This window comes from Poecile atricapillus, chromosome W, assembly GCF_030490865.1.
Source record: "Poecile atricapillus isolate bPoeAtr1 chromosome W, bPoeAtr1.hap1, whole genome shotgun sequence".
In the NCBI taxonomy this organism is placed as follows: domain Eukaryota; kingdom Metazoa; phylum Chordata; class Aves; order Passeriformes; family Paridae; genus Poecile; species Poecile atricapillus.
This window is the reverse complement of record NC_081288.1, coordinates 101,604,824-101,624,987: the sequence shown is the minus strand read 5'-3', so window position 1 is coordinate 101,624,987 and position 20,164 is coordinate 101,604,824. Positions and strand designations below refer to the sequence as shown.

At 40.5% G+C, this 20,164-nt stretch overlaps 1 long non-coding RNA gene across 2 annotated transcripts; it reads right to left on the bottom strand.

Moving 5' to 3' along the window:
• Positions 1 to 6,223: 6,223 nt before the first annotated feature.
• Positions 6,224 to 12,497, bottom strand: LOC131591984 (uncharacterized). Of its 2 annotated transcripts, XR_009280500.1 has the most exons (4): positions 12,302 to 12,497; positions 10,760 to 11,792; positions 9,905 to 9,979; positions 6,224 to 8,011 (listed from the first exon to the last, which is right to left on the bottom strand). It is a non-coding gene; the product is annotated as an uncharacterized LOC131591984 (long non-coding RNA). The 2 variants fall into 2 exon arrangements; XR_009280499.1 differs by lacking the exon at positions 6,224 to 8,011 and having other exon boundaries at positions 8,432 to 9,979.
• Between the last annotated feature and the right edge of the window lie 7,667 nt (positions 12,498 to 20,164).

Genomic DNA, 20,164 nt, shown 5'->3' with positions numbered 1-20,164 from the left:
TTAGTACTAAAAAGGATTTATCTCTTAAAGAGAATTATCCCCCTGATTCTGCATTTTTAGAATTTTTCTCATATTTCTTAGAAATTATAAGAACAAGTACTAATGATTCAACAGTGACAAAGGAATTACAGCCGATTGCTGAAACAACAGCATCATATGGGCAAACAGCATCACACCAGCCCTCATTATCATCTGAAATTACAAGCGCAAAGCATGTGGAGGATGACAGTATTTTAGCCATTACTGCTAGTGAAGGAATTCCACTGTCATCATTTAAAGCACAAGATTTTTTCCTTCAAGCTGACAAATCAGCTTTTCAAAATATAGATTCAAAATTGGATTTGTTTTCAAAAAAATATTCCTCCTCTTCAAAAAGATTACATCATTCTTTAGATTTCCAGGATCTAATTGATCCTAATTTTACTCAATTCTCACAATCACAAAATTTCCCTATGATACCGCAAATTAGAATAAAACAAAAACAAAAATCAATATGGACCCTTCCTCAAAGAGAAGGGGGAGGAATGGATGCTCCTGGAAATATTGAGGATATTGCTGTTCTACCAGTGAGACTTGGAAGAAGGGAGGATGCCCCGAGATGGGAGCCAATAGATGGCTCACTTTTAAAAGACCTACTGGATGCAGTAGAAAAGAGAGGACTTGGCTCTCTGTATTTTAAACAATTATTGAGAGGCCTCTTTCGCAGTCATGAAATGCTACCTTATGATTGCAAATACATAGCAACAACAATATTTACAGAGTCACAATACATGTTATGGAATAAGAAATGGAGAAAAGCCCTCCAAGAATTGAGAGATAAATATGCAAGAGGACCATATGCACACATTACAGTAGCCCAGATGGCAGGAGATATCCCATATCATAAACCAGAAATCCAAATGGCAGATTTGCCTCCAGAGGTGCTCCGAGATATCATAGAAGCAGCTGAAAAGACACTGCTGCAGATTCAACCCTCTGGATCCTCAGAAGGTATTTACACTGAAATAAGGCAGGGTCCTTCAGAGCCTTTCACCAGTTTTGTGGACCGTCTCACACAAGCAATTGACCGACAGGTGACAGATGAAAATGTGAAGCCACATTTGCTTCAGGGTCTTGCTTTTGCGAATGCTAATGCAGAGTGTCGACGTATTATCAGTGCCTTGCCAGGATATCCAACAGTTGAAGAAATGATAGAGGCCTGCAGTAAGATGTGCATTTCACAAGTTGCCAGCGTTTCTGCAGAAGAATTTCAAAAGTTACTTGCAGAACAACGAGAGGGATTTCAGAAAATATTCAAGAGCATGGAATCAGGATTTCAACAACTTAATTGTACAGACGAGGTGGAAGCAGCACTTTCCAAAGGAATATGTTTTCAATGTGGAAAACAGGGACACATAAAGAAGAATTGTACGTCACAGAAGAAAGCACAAACTCTTTGCCCTAGATGCAGAAGAGGAAAACATCATCCTAGTCAATGTTTTTCCAAGACAGATGTAGATGGGAAACCTCTGGCAATGCCAGGAAACTTCAAAAAGAGCGCGCCGAGCCACCGCGCGATGACACAAGTGGTGGTAAGGGAAAATCCTCAACATCAATTTTACTGAATTCTTCTAATCAGAAAGTGATTATTGGGGAACAACAAACTGATTCACTTAGCAAGACTATTTGTCAATTCCCCAGTGATCCAGATTTATTACCACCAGGTGCGCAATGTGAATTAAGGACCTCAAAAATGGTGTGTTTTTTTAATGAAGATCATGCAGTAATTCATACAGGAGCAACCGGAGCATCAAGAAAGAGACAAGATTTTTTGATAATAGGCAGGGACAGATGCACTATTCTGGGACTTATTATATATCCATGTGTTGTCTCTGCGAATTATAATGAAGAATTAACAGTACTAGCTAAAGCTTTACGTCCTCCATTGACCCTTCCAGCGAACACACTGATAGCTAAAGCTATTGCCCTGCCTCCACATGCAAATACTCCAATCAAGATAAAGACCAGAGAGCGGATTGCGTCTGTCAATGAATACCTAGAAGTTCATGCTACATGGGTGAAACAAATTAGCCGTGATCGACCTGTAATCACTTGCAGGCTGACATATGACAAAAATACAGTTTTAATACAAGGGACAGTGGATACAGGCGCGGATGTCACAGTCATTTCACATCTTCTCTGGCCTGGAGAGTGGAGTTTAAAAACTCCTCTGAGTGCCCTCTCAGGGATTGGAGGGAACACCGTGTGCCTGCAGAGTGAACACCCCATCATCATTACAGGGCCAAAAGAAAAGACAGCTATTGTGTGTCCTTTTGTTGTACAGAGACCCTTCACAGTGTGGGGAAGAGACATTCTATCCCAGTGGGGGATGAGAATTGAAATGGATTTTTGATAGGGGCCACTGAGGCACTCACCACCTTGAAATTAACTTGGAAAACAGATGACCCTATTTGGGTGGACCAGTGGCCCCTAGAAAAGGAGAAACTGAGTGCTCTAGAAGAATTAGTTCAAGAACAGTTGCAGAAAGGTCACATTACACCAACTACTAGTCCCTGGAACTCTCCAGTTTTTGTAATTCGTAAAAAGTCTTCAGGTTCGTGGAGATTGATTCATGATCTCAGAAGAATTAATGAGGTCATTGAGGAAATGGGACCCCTTCAACTTGGACTTCCATCGCTTTCAATGATTCCGAGACACTGGCCAATCATGATCTTCGACCTCAAGGATTGTTTTTTCAACATTCCGCTTCATCCGAAAGATGCTCCAAGATTCGCTTTTTCAGTTCCAAGTATTAATAGAATGAGACCTCTACAGAAGTATCATTGGGTGGTATTACCACAAGGTCTCCGTAATTCTCCAACAATTTGCCAATGGTTCGTGGCACGAACCCTGTCTCCAGTGAGAGAAAAGCATCCAAAGGCATTGATCATTCATTATATGGATGATCTGCTCATTGCTGCAGCAACAGAGCAAGAACTGGAAAAAACTCGTGACAGCATGTTCATAGAAATTCAGAAAGCAGGACTAGAAATTTCGACTTCTAAAATTCAAGAAGTTTCACCATGGAGCTATCTAGGTTGGAAGATCACAGCACAAGAAATAAGACCACAGAAAATACAAGTAAGAACCCGAGTCAATAACCTACAAGAGCTACAGCGACTCCTTGGAGAAATCAACTGGGTCAGAACAACTTTGGGAATCACAAATGATGAACTCTCGCCGCTTTTTAATTTGCTTAAAGGGGACACTGATCTTAGATCTCCCAGAACTCTCACACCCGAAGCTCAAAGAGCTCTCGAAAATATCACTGAAGCTCTCCAGAAAAGACAAGCTCATCGAGTTTCAAGAACTCTCCCCTTTTTTCTGGGAGTATTAGGGGAGGGTATTCAGTTGTACGGTCTTATATTCCAGTGGGACAATTCAGAAAGAGATCCTTTGTTGATAATAGAATGGGTATTCTTACCCTACAGGTTCCCCAAAACAATTTATACTGCATTAGAAATGGCAGCCCAGATAATTATCAGGGCCAGAACAAGATTGTTAACAATGACAGGTAAAGATTTTGCTATCATCTACCTGTCTCTGAAGAAAGATTATTTAGATTGGGCATTGCAAAAGTCCGATGACTTGCAGATTGCGTTGTTGAATTTTACAGGAGTTTGCTCAAGTCATTTTCCTAGTCATAAACTGTTACAGTCCAAATTAAGTTATAAAGAAAAACCAAAGCTGAGTGAAGTACCATTAAATGCAATAACTCTATTTACTGATGGTTCAGGAAAAACCCACAAGGCAGTTGTAACATGGCAAAATACCACTACAAAAAAGTGGGAATCAGATGTCCAAATTGTACAAGGCTCACCCCAAATTACAGAATTAGCTGCTGTAGTTCGAGCATTTCAGTTGTTTCAAGAACCTTTTAATTTGATAACAGACTCGGCTTATGTAGCAAATATTGTCAAAAGAATAGAAGGATCTCTTCTGAAAGAAGTAGATAATGAAAATCTGTATTGTTATCTCATCAGTATGCAACAACTAATAGAACAAAGAGAAAATCCGTATTTTGTTTCACATATTAGAGCACACTCTTCTCTCCCAGGTTTTCTAGCAGAAGGAAATGCCCGAGCAGATAAACTGACTTTGATCATTTCAAACACTTTACCCAATATTTTTGAACAAGCAAAATTGAGTCATGCATTCTTTCATCAGAATGCACAGGCATTAATGCGCACATTCCATATTTCAAAAGAGCAAGCAAAAGCCATCATAAATGCTTGCCCAGATTGCCAGTTGGCACAGCCTCCTATGTCCACAGGAGCAGTAAATCCGAGAGGATTGGAGAGTTTGCAATTATGGCAAGCAGATGTTACTAAATATCCATCTTTTGGGAGATTTAAGAACATTCATGTATCAGTAGATACTTTTTCAGGTGCAGTTTTTGCCTCTCTACACACAGGAGAAACAGCGAAACATGCATGTAAACATTTTTTACAAGCGTTCGCATCATTAGGTGTACCTAAAGAGATCAAAACTGACAATGGTCCAACATATAAAAATCGTACTCTTGAAGAGTTTTTGAAAAAGTGGGGTGTTTATCACACTGCTGGCATTCCCCATTCATCGACAAGTCAAGCAATTATTGAGAGAACACACCGTACTTTAAAATCTATCTTAGACAGACAGAAAAGAGGAGAGGCAGAAGCTACACCTCAGATGAGATTGAATAAGGCATTGTATGTCTTGAATTTTCTAAATGGCTCCTTTGCAGAACCAATTCCACCGATTATTAGGCATTTCTCTAACAGTACCCAGGCAAGACTAAAAGAGAAACCTTTAGTCTTGATTAGAAACTTAGAGTCAAAACAAACAGAAGGTCCATTTCAACTAATAACCTGGGGAAAAGGATATGCTTGTGTCTCCACAGATGCAGGACCAAAGTGGGTTCCCGCGAAGTGTGTGAAACCATATTGGACCGAGAAACAAGCAAGAGAGAAAGTAGACTCCAGAAGCCAAGAAGCCAGCACACAAACGTGATCTCGAGTGAAAACAACATCTCAATTGCTGAAGAATCAATAACGCAGGAAATGAGTGGACTGAGAAATTTAAAAGGGAATTGTTTATTATAGAAGTTTAAGAACCTTTGAAGGGAGATAAGGCTTTAGAATAAGATCAGTTAATTATTTCATTTGTGCCTTATCTTTTTATTAATTGTATTAATCAATACAAATTTGCTCGTGATTTAGTTAAGTGAAAATGTCTGAAGACATTGTTTGCTCGGCTAATTCATGGATAGAGAAGCCGTTTTAAAAAATTAGAGAAAGCTTTTGCAAAGAGAAGGGGGAGATGTAGGAGTCTAGAAATGCAGGAAAATTTCTCTGCCTGTGAAATTCTCTGGAAAATACATCAATTGTATATAATACTGATAAAAAGGCTTCTAAATATCCCTGAATAAGCCAGAGCTTGTAGGAAATTAAATAAGAAGTAGAAAAGTAGTTTTTTTGACACAGAGGTGAAAGTATAAGTTTTAAGAGGGTTCCACACATGGAGTAAAGATGGAGGGAAAAGGGTGTAGTTTTTAGTCCTTCTTCTTCCTTCTTCTCCATGCTTCTGCAGTTTATAGAAGCACAGAATGTAATTGGTTTAGAGTTAGTCGCACTTTTAATTACGTTAGTAGATATAGAAAACCTATTTGTTAAAGTATGATAACAATATACGTGTCAGTAGTTAATAGGATAGAAATTAGTATAAGAGTGAAAAGGCCGCATGGTTCGGGGCCATTTTGTATCATTAGAACAAGATGGACCAGGCCGTGGCGATTTAAGCTTGTGCAGTTAGTCTGGATGGACCTGCCAAGTTCTGTAAAAATCCTTTAATAAACCCGAGAAATCTGAACCTAATGAGTCCGGGGGCTTTCTTCGAGTGACGAAGACGGAGATAAGGGGAACTCCCCACGAGGGAGGATCCCAGGAGAATTCAGCCCAGAGGAGGCTGGGGAATTAAAGAAGGACTGTATCTACAGAGAAGTCAGCCCAGAGGAGGCTGGAGAGTAAGAGAAAATTGTATATAAAAGAGAGTTCAGCCCAGAGGAGGCTGGGGGACTATAGAGAACTGTATTCACAGAGAATTCAGCCCAGAGGAGGCTGGGAGAATATAGAAAATTATATCCGCGGAGAACAGAGCCCAAAGGAGGCAAAGAAGAGAGAGAGACAGAGGTAACAGTCCACCACACCCTGAATAGGCCTTCTGACTGGAGCCCTGGACTGCTCGCTGATGAAGATAAGATAAAGTAACAACTCAGGGCTGGGGAAAAGGATACATTCACAGAGCACAGGCTTAACACTTTTGGAATGGAGACCACAGCCCCAGGGCTATCAGCTGCCAGACCCTCACACCAAAGGGTGGGGGGAAGAGAGGCTTTGGGTGTGTGTTGGAAAAGCCTCTGGTCAGAGGCCAAATTAACACCCATCTGCTGTGCAGACCAGCTCAGCTAAGGGGCCCCTTCACCCAGGAAAAGCTTATCCACAGCAGAGGGGGTGTCACGGCCCATCAAAGGCGCCCTCAAGGGTCCCCAGACCCTGCACCTGAGCACTGCAGATGATGCAACAGATCCATAGTATTGCAAAGGATGGTGTCAAACTGGCTCCCTGCAAGGGAGGCACGTGGGTGTTCCCACCTGGTCTAAAACATCTATTAATCCACTCGATTCTATACTCTTTGGTGTGATGGTGGTGGGTGACTCTCACCACCAGAAGACCAGATGGAGGGAAGCAATGGGATGTCACTGGGACCCCCGAAAGGGTGATATATTTCTACCTAACCCCTGTCACTCTCTCCCTGTCCTCCCACCCTCCCACATCTTTCTCTTTCTTTCTTTTTTTGTCTCTTTTACTATTAAATAAAATATATCAAACTTTTGGCATTGATATCCAACTTCGTTTTGTTTTAATCATGTTTCTTGGGTATATTTTGAACCTTCAAAGTTCTTTCCATTTTATACACAGAGATTTTGTTTTCTTTGCCCTTCTGGGTTTAAACTGGATTGTATCAGCATCCAATAGAGAACTGTTCTGATGAGCATTCTAACAGTGGACAATGAGGAAAAAAATATCCATTTGTTTCTTTAATTTACCTTCTTGTCTTATCTTTAAAAAAAACAAGTGTGATAACTAAGGCTTCCTGCAGAACAATATGGATGGGACAAAGTCCTCTGTCAAATTTGAGCACTTCCAAGAGTTTTATGACATGCCAGGGTGTGAAAAGCATATTGAATCAAATTCTAACAGTCAAGTTTTTAACCATAAAAAGCCAACACATCCTCTAATATAGACACGGCCCTAAAACCTAGCTTTACAGTGACTTAGCAAATACAAACAAAAACATGTAAGAAAAATCCACCTTCATTTCAACTTAGGACCTCAGTTCCTTAAGTGAGGATGAATCAGCTAAAGTGCACTTACTATCTTTGTTTAATATTAAGATCTAGAATGTTGGCAGACTTGGTGGGACACTGGTGTTCTAAAAATCCCAACCACTTGCTCCTTATTGTATGGTACCCTTTACATATATAAATATGGTTCAAAAGCAATAGGGTTAATAACACTTCTGTGAATCAAATATTATTGTTACAAAAATCAAGACATATTTTAGGAAATGTTTTAAAAAGCCAAAATTAATGAGAGCTTAGAATACCTTGACCATTACTTTTATCCAAAGAAGTTTTTGCTTTTTGCACTGCACCAAAAATATAATTGAAAAAAAAAAAAAGCTAACTATTTTCTAACAGAGAATAAGTTCTTATTTGAACGTAAACTACAACCAGGTTCTTTCTGCTTGAAATCCTACACTTGCATTACCATTTAGCAGAAAACTGGATAAATGCTAATCTCTTGTCCTCTGCAAGGTTTGAAGTCCAAAAGCTGAAGCATTAGTGCACTAGCATCACCACCCAGTTCTGCATACATTATGTAACAAAATCACCAGGGCTGCTTTTGCACTTTGGAGTCTTCACAAGAACCTAAAGAAAAAGCAGTTGAAAAATGTGGCAGTTTTAAAATATCCTCAGCATATAAAGCAGAAAAACAATTCTATATTATTTCAACTGCTTTCCAGACTATTTTTACCCAAAATATGAAAGCTGATGATTGTGGAAGAGTTGATAGCATCACATAGGGAAACATACCAAGTCTCATTCAAGTTTACTTATAATAAAGCCTGCAAAGAATTCTCCTTGCAGGACAGAATTTACTCCTAGTACTAAAATATAAAGAACTAAGAGCAACTTCCTCAGAAATTACAGATGAACTATCACTATCAAACCATTTTACCCGTACATTTTAAACAGAAAAATCTCATTAAAACAGAGAAAAAAAAAAGAGCTTAAAGTACATTAGCTTGTGAAGTACTAACAAAGTAAATATCTACACAATTTCATAATATAATTTTACAGATTTTATTTATATTAAGTAAATTTAAACGGAAAAGCTTCCACCAGCAGTTTTTTCACAGAAGAATAGCCTACACCATTCAATATAATTTCTCAAGAAAGGTACTCACTTTAGAATTCTACCAGAATAAATGCATCAGTAAAAGAGTCAAGTTGCTGACAGTTATTCCAGTACAAAAGCTATGTTTACATCAAGGTTTAAAGTATAATCTTTCCAGGGTAAGGACCTTATCTTCATAGCTGTCTGCAAACCACTTAACAGACTGTGAGCTGTCCTAAAGGACCAGCATGCTAGGCATTTCCTCCTCAATAGTCCTCACCCAAGCATGAATTTTGCTTAGGGTACAAGGGCACACGCCTAAATCTGTCAAATACATACACATACAAATAAGAACAACTGCACTTTTCAAATGCAAAACACAATGAAAAGAAAAAAAGAACTATCCTACCAGCAACCTGAAAAATGTAAAGAAAGTTAACTTAATAAAGCTAAAAAGCAAACTCTTCAAAACATACAGAAGATAAAGGAGTCCAAATAAAAATGTCACCCAAAATAGTAAGTGGAGAGAATGCAATTCCTTGATTTCAGTGAGAACCTTTTGTTAAGAGGTGTCAGATAGCACTGAAAGTTAATAGCTTGTAAAAGACAGACATCAGTTTTCCTATGATTTAAAAAGTACTTGTATTACTATATTTATGGCCACATAATAGACAAAATCTAATAAAATGGCCACTCACACCTGAATTTTTCCCATTTACCAAGTATTTTCAAGCAAAACACTGACTCAACTAAAAGAGAATGAGGAAGGTAATTCTGTTAGTGTGGTTACTTTACATGTGGCTCAGTTAATTCAGCCAAGCCCAGACATACCAAGACTCCATCTAGAAGAGCCCCAAGCAATTATAGAAACACTCCTATTTATGTTCTACAGTTTTCATGTTTCCAAAACAGCAAAACTGAAATATAAATTAACAAAACAGCAAAAACATTTAAAGAAGGCAAAAAACTGAATCTAGGTCAACTTTTAGATATTGACATAAAAACACACACAGAACAGAACTACTTCAGTGTGCTTAAAAATTTAAAATATTTATTTAGGTGCAAGTCTTTCGTTTATGGTCAAAATAGCAAGTTACAGGGAAGAAAAAGGAAAAAAACACCACCATTGTAGTAACCTTTAGGCAAGTTTCATATGCTTAAGATTACTTTTCTTCAAGGTTTTAACATAAGCCATCTTATGAAACATTTTTGCAGTGCCCTTAGATAAAACAATTTTTTTCATTAACTCACTGTTATTAATATTTCAGTACTGCAGAAGCTCTAAAAAATTGTTGAAAAGGTTGCAACTAAAGGTAAACATGTCACCTTTACCAGACACTCAGTCTACCCAATAATATTTTAATTAATTAAAACTTTATGAATAATCAAGGTGAGGTAAAGGGGAGAGAACTTAGTAAAATTACCTCTGACTTCTGAAATAAGTTGTTCTGTCCATCCTAATTTTCTTCAAAGCAGTAGTAATTCAGCTGAAAGCAAACCTACAAAAAACATTATAAATATATTCATTACAATATCTAAACTATAACTATATTCAAAAACTTTTAACCACTACAAAGGAAGGGGACAGCAATACATCTAACAATAACATGTAAAACTGGCTAGTTCACCACTATATTTTGTTTTGAATCCCTGCAAAAAGATTTTGGGGGAATTATTATGGTATACTTTCAAACTAATCCATCAGAATCAATAATTTCCATTATAGAATAGGAAATGACTCTGAACCCAACCTTAAAATATCAACACATATAAAAGACAGCTTGCATAGGCAGCAAATTAATTTTTGTAATAAAATCTGGCTTCCATAAGTGACAAACAACATTGGAATGAAATGAATTTTTAAAAGATGTACATTATCAGTACCTTCATGCTGAAAAAATATCTAATACAAATTGAAAGACTTAGACACACAAGCTGTACAGTAGACTTGTTCAGTAAGTATAAAAGTTCATTGTTGTGATTAAAGTATTAATAGGAAGTTACCTAGTGATTCAGTCTAGATGTACATATTTTTAATCTGCATGAAAAACACTCATACTTACAAATTTCTTTTTGCAGCAATACATGTATTCTGCAAAGTCTTTAAAATACTCCATTAATTGTTAAAATGGTAAATAAGATTCTGCAAGCTCATTTCAATGTTTTCCAAAAAAAAGAATAACCAGTATCTTCTAGGCAGTAATATTAATGGTTTAACTGTACCCTTGAAAAAACATTTTATCAGTAGAAAATTAATTTATGAACACTACAATACTTACCTAGTCCAAGACGGCTGCATGAGGTATTACTACTGCACGACTTATATTTTTCCAGTTTCTTTCCCTCAAGATAATATCCAGAGTTCTCATCAATACTACATTCATAGCTGTTTGACATAGATTTGACTTCATAGAAATCAGCTAACCATCCTTCCTGCTCACAGATTCTGCAAGACTATTTCCAAAATTCGCAAAGTCTCTGCCTTAAGAAGTGTTTATTTGTCCCTCTGACAGTTTGTTCGTTTGTCTATTCCATGTACATTTCACTATAAGAAGCATCAACTACAGGTGAAACAAATATACCTTTTTATACCACAGCCGATGAAACCAAAAATCCAAATTTCAAATCTGAACTGAGGAACATTTCCTAGCTTCAGGTAACAGAGGCATTTGTAAACAACAGCTATCTGGATACCACCATATTGTTTATTGGCAAAAACATTTTTCACTAAAAATATTAAATGAAATATAAAAGAAAGAATTATAAGTAAATGTATATCAGCCACTCGATTTAGAAAGTAGGTCTCATTGCAAAATGACCGTAGACTATATCAAAGAATAGGTGTAAAAATATCTGCCATGAAACTTTTCAGCAACATCTACACAGTGACTTGGGCTGCATTTAGCTTGGAGTCAAGAGAACAGGTTATGGCTATGACTCAGAACGTGCATGGAAGAAAAAAGTAACTAAACGCAAAACAGCATTTTACTTTGGCAGGCAAAGTATTCAGAACTTAATAAATTTAGCTGTGTATCCATGCCACGTGGACAAAAGTGTCCAAGGGTGAGGTGCTCTGCACTGCTAGAAAGAAAAAGCTCATGACTTCAACTTGCAATTCACTTCTCGGATGCTGAATAATTGTTTCAGAAGCCTTTTCAGGAGGAAGCACTTGGACAAATGATCCCAAATCCGTGTCCGATATTTCTCCCCTTTTACAAGAAACAACTGGTGCAGGACAGCTTCCCCCTTTTTTCCTCCCTATCAGCTGCAGCAAAAGGCTCCAAATATCCAGGACTCAGCAATGCAAATTGCCTAGGGGAAAAAGAACAAGAACAATCAGCTTTCCCACTGGAAATCTGAATTGGTATTAGACAAGTACATATAGTTGAATCTTAAAAGCAAACATATATGCAATCAGAGCCAAACCCGAGTAAAGAAGGCTCAGTTAAATATTCATTCACATCCTGAAGAAAGCATCAGGCATATTTAACAGAAAATGCAGCGTATCAGCAAAAACGTTTTCCTGTCTCTAATTTCCGAGAATAACAAACAACTGTAAAAAAGCATTTCTCATTTTATTAGAAAAAATAATAGATCCACACAAGTCACCTGGAGAGGAAGGCGCTGATCTGGGCCAGATACCGAGCTTAAGCACAAAACAAGCCCAGAGGAGTGGCGGGAGCCGCCTGGGGAAGCCTCACCACTTCGGGGCTGGTTGCCTGTGAAGTGCGCCGGCAGACCCCTCAGCTCCCCAGCCCCAGTCGGGACTTTTGGTGTGGAACAGCGGCTGCCCCCAAGAAGGACCCGCGCTGGGCACTCACCCTGACTTCCAGGGGGACCGCGGCCCGCATTTAGGCACTCACGGGCCCGCCACTCCCACGTAACAACAACAGCGGCAGCCACCAACGCTACGGCGGAGGCAGCTCCCCTTGACTGCCTCGCTACAGCGAAAAGAATGAGATTATACCCCCACCCCACCCCGCGCCAGGCCACGCCTAACGGAGTCGGCCCCCTTCTACCACCCTAGAGCCGTGGGAGCCCCGGACTCGAGAACTACGCGTGCCTGCGTGCGCACACCCCTTACCCTGCACCCCACACCGCTCGCCTCATTCCCAAAATGGCGCCGCTCCGTGTCACAATCCTAGCAAGATGAGCCGCGTGACCTCGTGAGTGTTCGGGGAGGAGTTTCCCGGCCGCCACCAAGGGTGAGAACCCGCCCTGCTGGCAGGAGCCTTCCCTGCCGCAACGTCATAGGAACAATACCGAACGTTCCGCGCGGGGCGGCAGGGAAATCCCTTGCGCCGCCGCCGTAAAATTAAATGTGCGGTGGCACAGCTCTGCAGTGTCACTCTTACTGACACCAGCAGCTGGGCAGGAGAGTAGCCTGGGGAGAAGACAGGCACTGGGGAAGCAACGACATCCCTGGCTGGCGTTTCGCACCGCTGCGGCCTGGATTGAGCACTGTAATGTTGAAACCGAGATGCGAGTCATACAAATCAGCCTGGGACCGCTGGAAAGTCCGTGCGCGTCATACGGCCAGGTGCCGGGCCCCCTGCAGGCCTGCGACTGCGGGCATGGAACGGCCGATGAGTGCAACCCTAGTCCCACCTGCCTGGAGAGTAACGTGGTCCGTGGCAGGGAGGGCACTGCTGCCCCCATAAGTGAGGTGTGTGGGCCGTGGGATTGCATTGTGCCTGCAGCTGCAGGCAGAGAGCAGACTGAAGATCTTCTGCACCTCATAGATGCTGAGCAGATCTTGCAAATGCAACAGAATGGCACCAGCAGGGCCTGAAGCGAGTAAAAGAGTCTATAACCACCATTTAAACAAGAAAAAAAATAGCATCTTTAATGAATTACTAGAAATAGCTTCAATTTACAAACATGAAGAGTAGAAATACATTTAATGTATGTGCAGTAATTTAACACGTGCTTTTCTGAAAGAAACATGATGGATTTTTGCAGCTTGGGAACTAAATGCCTGAATTAAGATTTTGCAATTTTGAAATCTTTTTGCAGTTTTTAAATTTTGGCATCCATCTGTCAGACAAGGGGAAGAGCATCTCCTGTCATAGGCTTGCCAAGCTGGTGAAGAGGACTTTACACTAAAGTTGCTGGGAGAGGGGGACCTCAATCCATCTCACTCCTGCCAGTTTGATGCCAGTGCCAGCAAGAGATACCCAGAGCCTGGAGAGGGATCACAGGTCAGCAGGAGAGCACATGAAGGACAGTACCAAAGAATTCCAGGTACTCCAGCCAAAAAGCCACCTTCATCAGGGGCCAAACTTTAATGCCTCTGTGCAAACACAGAAAGAGGAGTTAGAGATGTGCAAATGGCTGCAGGGCTCTGACCTTATTGGCATCACAGAAACACAGTGGAATGACTCTATGAGTGGAGTGTTGAAATGGAAGGATACAGGCTCTTTAGGAAAGACAGGCAGGGGAGATGAGGAGGCAGTGTTACCCTCTATGTCAATGACCACCTAGAGCGCATAGTGCTCTGGCACAAGATGGATGAGGAACTGATAGCTTATGGGTAAGGATTAAAGGGAGGGCAGGGACTGGTGACATTATAGTGGGGGTCTGTTACAGGCCACCCAACTGGGAAAACAGATGGGAGCAACCTTATGTTCACAAGCCCTGTCCTCATGGGAGATTTCAACCACCCTGACATCTGTTGGAGGGTGTCATGGGTTGCCACTGGCCAGCTGCCAGGCACCCACCAAACCTGCTCACTCACTCCCCTCTGCAGCTGGACAGAGGAGAGAAAATTTTACAAAGGGTTCATGGGTTGAGATGAGGAGTGGGAGAGATCACTCATCAAATACCATCATGGGCAAAATAGGCTCAACTTAGAGATATGAAGTGAATTTATTACTAACAAAATCAGAGCAGGATAATGAAAAGTAAAATAAGCCCTTAAAAACACCTTCCCCCCCACTCCTCCCTCCTTCCAGCTCAACCTCCTACCCCAATGGCATAAGGAGACAGAATGGGGGCTATGGTCAGTTCATCACCTGTGGCTTCTCTTGCTGCTCAGGGAGAGTTGTTCCCCTGCTGCACTGTGGGGTCCCTCCGATGGGAGACAGTTCTCCGTGAACTTTTCCGACGTAAGTGCATCTCACAAGCAACAGCTCTCTGCAAACTGCTACGTGACTCCATCCCATGGGCAACAGTCCCCCTCAAATTGCTGCAGCGTGAATCACACTTCCACAGAGTGCAGTCCTTCAAGGACAGGCTGCTCCAGCATGGGAGCAAGGCCCCTCTCTCCACAGGTCTCGCACAGGATCACAGCCTCCTCTAGGCATCTACCTGCTCCAGCATGGGGCTTCTCCACAGGGTGCAGATGTATCTCTGCATCCCTATGGCCCTCCATGGGCTGCAGGAGGACAGCCTGATTCACCATGGTCTGCTATAATTCTGTATGATCCCTGCCTCTCTATAGCCACCATCCACCCTGCAGTAGCCAGGGAGACAGGGAAGATATTATAGCATGGAACAGAGGAACTAAAAATGAGGCTCTTTCCCTTGCTGACATGGAAGTTCAGCTTTATTCTTGTTCTTGGGATCCTGTGGAGAAAGAGAGCAGGAGGGAAATAGGAAGAATATTGATAATGCGTGTCTTTTTGAAGGGAGGGGAAAGAGGGTGGTTTACATTCACACAGCCAATAAGGAGAGCTGGGGAGAAAGAGATAAGGGAAAGAAACTTACATTCTACATTTCGGGGGTGCATTCTCTCGGGTCATACTATTTTTCTAAATACATTACAACAATGGTCTTCACTATGGGCTGCCAAGGAATCATGGCTCCAGTGCCTGGAACTCATCCTCCCTCTCCTCCTTCACTGGCCTTAGTATCTACTGAGTTGTTCTTCTCACATGTTCTCACTCCACTGTTCTTTGGCTGAAATTACAACTGCACAACAACTTTTTGTTTTGATTTCTTCTTAAATATGTTATTTCAACAGAATGACTAGGTTGGAAGAGACCTCTAAGATCATTTAGTCCAACCCATGCCCTAGCACAAAAAACTAGACCATGTCACTGAGTGCCACATCCAGGGATGGTGACTCTACCACCTCCCTGGGCAGACCATTCCAATACTTTATCACCCTTTCTGTAAAAAAACTTTTTCCTAATATCCAACCTATATTTCCCTTGGCACAGCTTGAGACTGTGTTCTCTCGTTCTGTCAGTTGCTGTCACAATATTGTCACAGTACAGCTGGTCTGTACTGGACAAGATAAATCTGGCCATGACACAAATCCAATTTGGCTAGCCTAGTTCATGCCAGAACAAGTCCCCGGATAAGTTACAGGGGACCCTCAGCCATCCCCATTCAGGCTTAGTTACAAGCACACCACTGGCCAGAGATCTGGGTGGAGAGAGATCCCAACCAATGAGCTATCTAAGCCTGGGAGTTTTGAATCGACTATATAAGAAAGTTCCGAACAATAAATCAGGCTGGTTTGGTCTGATGAGCAAGAGGACTCAAGTCGTGGATTCTGTCTTCCTGATAGTAAAAGGTTTTAAAATCATAGGAAATTCGGGGACTTAGAAAGAAAGTTAAGCTTGGAAAGCCCTGGGAAAAGTAGGCCCTGGGAAATGTTAGACCTTGTACATGCTAAAGATCATGTCAAACTGCACCTGTGTAATCAGTAGATGATCATGATACAATTGTTAGATATAATTAGATATAATTATTGTTTAAAGAACATGAGGAACAATGTTAGAGGGTTGAGGGGGGATCACAAGAAATTCATGCTTGGGTAAAAACAATACATACAATAGAACAATGTAAGTTTAATAATTAATATGTAAGTTGTATAATGATAGAGTATAAAACATGTTCAGTTCAAAACCAAGATGGGTCAGATTTGGGTATGTGTACCCCTGACACCCAGAGCTCTTAATAAAGCACCTTCATATAATCATGCCATGATTATGTGTGTTCCTGAACGCTAACACTCCCACCCACAACCGGCACATAACAAGTTGCTACCTGGTAAAAGAGACCAACCCCCACCTGAATACAACCTCCTTTCAGGAAGTTGTAGAGAGTGATAAGGTCACCTCTGAGTCCCCTTTTCTCCAGGCTAAACAACCCCACCTCTGTCATTCTAATTGGGAACGGCGGGAAAGAACGACACGACTCTCAAGGGAGTCAGAACAGGAGAGAATCTCTAGTTTATTGCTACAGCCATGTTATATAGACTAGTTAGTGGAAAGTACAGAAAGGAAACTCTTATTGGTTAGTAAAGTACTACATTACCATCATTGGTCAGTGGGGTTCACCACCCCCCTGACCCTCTCCTGCAAAGAAAACAAAAGAACAGACAAACAGCACCTGCAGGCTGTTTTCTGTCTTTGAGGATTGTTTTGAATCCTCCCATGAAATTCCCAGGCTAGCTTCTCAGGCAGGCCTGGCAGGCCATGGGGCCTGCAGCTTGCTCCAAAGCTAGCATCCACACACCTCCCTCAGAGATTCCTCATAGGGCTTGTGTTCCAAGCCCCTCACCATCCTTGTTGCCCTCCTCTGGACATGCTCAAGTGTCTCAACATCCTTCCTAAACTGAGGTATTGAGAAGACCCCCGAGCTGTTCACCACTCTTCACAGAAGTAATCGTGAATGCCAGTTTATTTCTATCTTTAGCACACCTTTATAGGGTTCTACAGGGTCTGCAAGCAGAACGAGCTACTATTGGCTAACACACACAGTTTACATTTTTTCTCTTACACACAGGGATATTGTTTTACTTTACTCTCTCTTCTGCATGAAGGTTTCAAGGACTTTAGCCCTTAATATCACGACTTATTTCAAAGGCTGGTTTGTGCATACAGGCCTTTACTAATATATAAAATATAGCAACAAATCCCCTTTTCTCCTTTTGCACAAACCAGGCTTTGGATAAGATAACATACAACTTAGACTGTCATCTCAATTAACATTATAAGTAAAGTCCGTCCTCCTTTTAGCATAAGAGACTTCAACCATCTAGTGATGCCCCAGCTGGCGAACCAACTTCCCATGGGATCACTATCTTCTTTCAGGGCATGTAACCCATCCTGTAGCTGTTGTAGTTGCTCACGGGTGGAAGCTGAATGATCAGCAAGATCCAAGCAGCACATGCCTTCAAACTCCTCACAACCATGTCCTTGTGCTAAGAGCAAAAGGTCAATTGCAACTTGATTTCATAGTACTGCATGATATACACTACTCACATCAGCTGAAAGCTCACTTAACATTGTGGATGTTAAGTTTAATTCTTTCCTAGTCCAGCAAGCGAGCCTTTTTAGGGTGGCTAAACTTTAATTCATTCAGGCTTCGCCTTGACTGTTTGATGTTCTTCATTTTGCTAGCTACATTCAACAATAGATGTAAGCTTGGGTGGAACAAAGTGAGTTTCCCAAGATAACAGGGTCTTCCATGTGGATTAGCAGGAATCTAATTCCATGCTCTATCTCCACAGATTAGGAATATGGAACTAGGTAATCGCTTCGGTAATTGTCCTGTGAGATTGCACCACGAATAAAGGCTTTACTTTCAATGGTAGTAACGAGATCAGCTATAGGGTTGACTGCAACCCAGTGCTGTATTACTTTGTTAGAATGACTTTTTGTCGGGGGTTCAAACATTATCCATCCACCCGAGGTATTGGTGGAACACAACAAATCCAATTCTTCTGAGGGTTGTAACATTAAGAACTTTGGTAATTTTTGCTTGCTAACAGGCTTCAAGTTGTCTTAATGTGAAGCCAGCAGTGCGACTGCACTCTTGCAACATTGCCAATCGATTCAGTTGAGTCTCATTACTAATTAAACTTTTAAATGCCGGAGGATCCCATTCAGGGACTCCTATGAGACAGGTGCGAAAGGATCTCCAGGGGTGGCTAGGCTCAAACACATTGACCTTTGGCCAGTTCAATGTGCTAGAGTGACCCATATATTCTGTCACTTTTGGATGTTAGTTAGCAGACAGTTGGTCATGACTATACACAACACAATTACCATAAGCATTTTACCATGTAAATGACACCATATTTGCAAACTCACAGCTAGAACTTCAATCGTTAAATGAACTTTCAAAGATGCTTACACTACCTCTTAAAGAGGGAATACTTATACTTTATACTAACATAACAATTACTACACAGGCTAAACACTTAAACAATTGTCTAACTATTTTTAACACAGGTGCTCTGGTATATATGTAGTCTAAGCGTGAAAGCAATTTGCTGAAAGGGTAAACACACAACTACAATTTGCTTTATAAACAATTAGATAGAGTCTCTACACTTTTCTTAGGTCTTCTACAGAATTTCTCCAGCACGATTCAGTCCTGGAACGTTCACTGCTCTCGTGATGTCAGCTGGCAGTTGATCGGTGACTGAGGGCTTTGATGTTCAAGTTGTTCTTCAGATCCTTCTAAATCTTAAAACAAAGGATACCTGAAAAATTGGTAGAGACACAACATGATAATAACAACATAAAATTTCTGTTGGCAACTGTCTATATAGTGTTCAGACACAACTGTGTCCTGACAGGTCCACTTCTGATCCATGTCTGGAGTACCAAGGCTGTGTGATGACATCTCTGTTCACTGGATCTCATGTGTTCAGAGACAGACAGTCTGGTCAGATGGACAGGTGACCTTTCTGAACCTGCCAACAAAACACAGACACTTCTCTCCTTGAAGTTAATAAATTATACTAATTAAATGCTTGTGGGGCATCAATCTCCCCCGTCTTCTTAAAAAAAATAAAAATGAGATGTACTTCTGTTATAAGCAACAACAACACAAAACCATATACACAATTAATAAGAACTTATACTAGTTAAAAATCAATTAAATCTTAAACATTATTAATAACATATATAATATAAAACTGCTATTAATTACTAAAACACTGCACTAGCATCCCATAGTTAGCAAACAAACAGAAACAAAAATCAGTGAAGGATTGGATCATCACCTCCGGAAAATGATTTTCCAAGCCCACTTCAAAATTGATCCAGCTGTCATATTAATAGGGTCAAATTGTTGAGTCAAAAAGTGACTCAAATACTGATTTGGGACAGAAAATATCTGGATCTGTTGGCAAACATTCTGTCCAGGTAAAGTCAAGGCTTGGCCAGGGCCTAGGCTTTAAACTGGAAAGATGCCTCTTAACTCATTTCTAAAACAAGGTTCTCAATAGTAGCAGCTATGAGATGCTTACAGCATAGCAAACTGTTCTAAACTCCACAATAATTATATATGACAAAAGGAAATAACAAACTTAACCTTAAAAGAATATCTAAGTTAGGAAACTTAACTTAAAAACAGTCAAGCCTAAACATTATAAAACTTGACTATCCTTAATTCTATTAACACTTAATCTATATTAAATGAAAACATAACTTAATCTTATTCTGTTACTACAAAAAAGCAACTAAAAGTTTAATATATACCTTTTAAACACAATATAACAATAACATAAATTCACTATAAAGATTATAAAGATGTAGCAAACACATCACAATTCTATGTCATCTAGCTTTGAAAATAACCCACAATAACTGCAAATGTTACTAAAAATACTTATTCATAATAAAAATTTGCCTAGTATATGTTTAAATTGGTTAGGATGTTAAAGTGCAGTTTTTCTGGAGAAAAACCACCACAACAACATGGAATTTGGCAAGTTG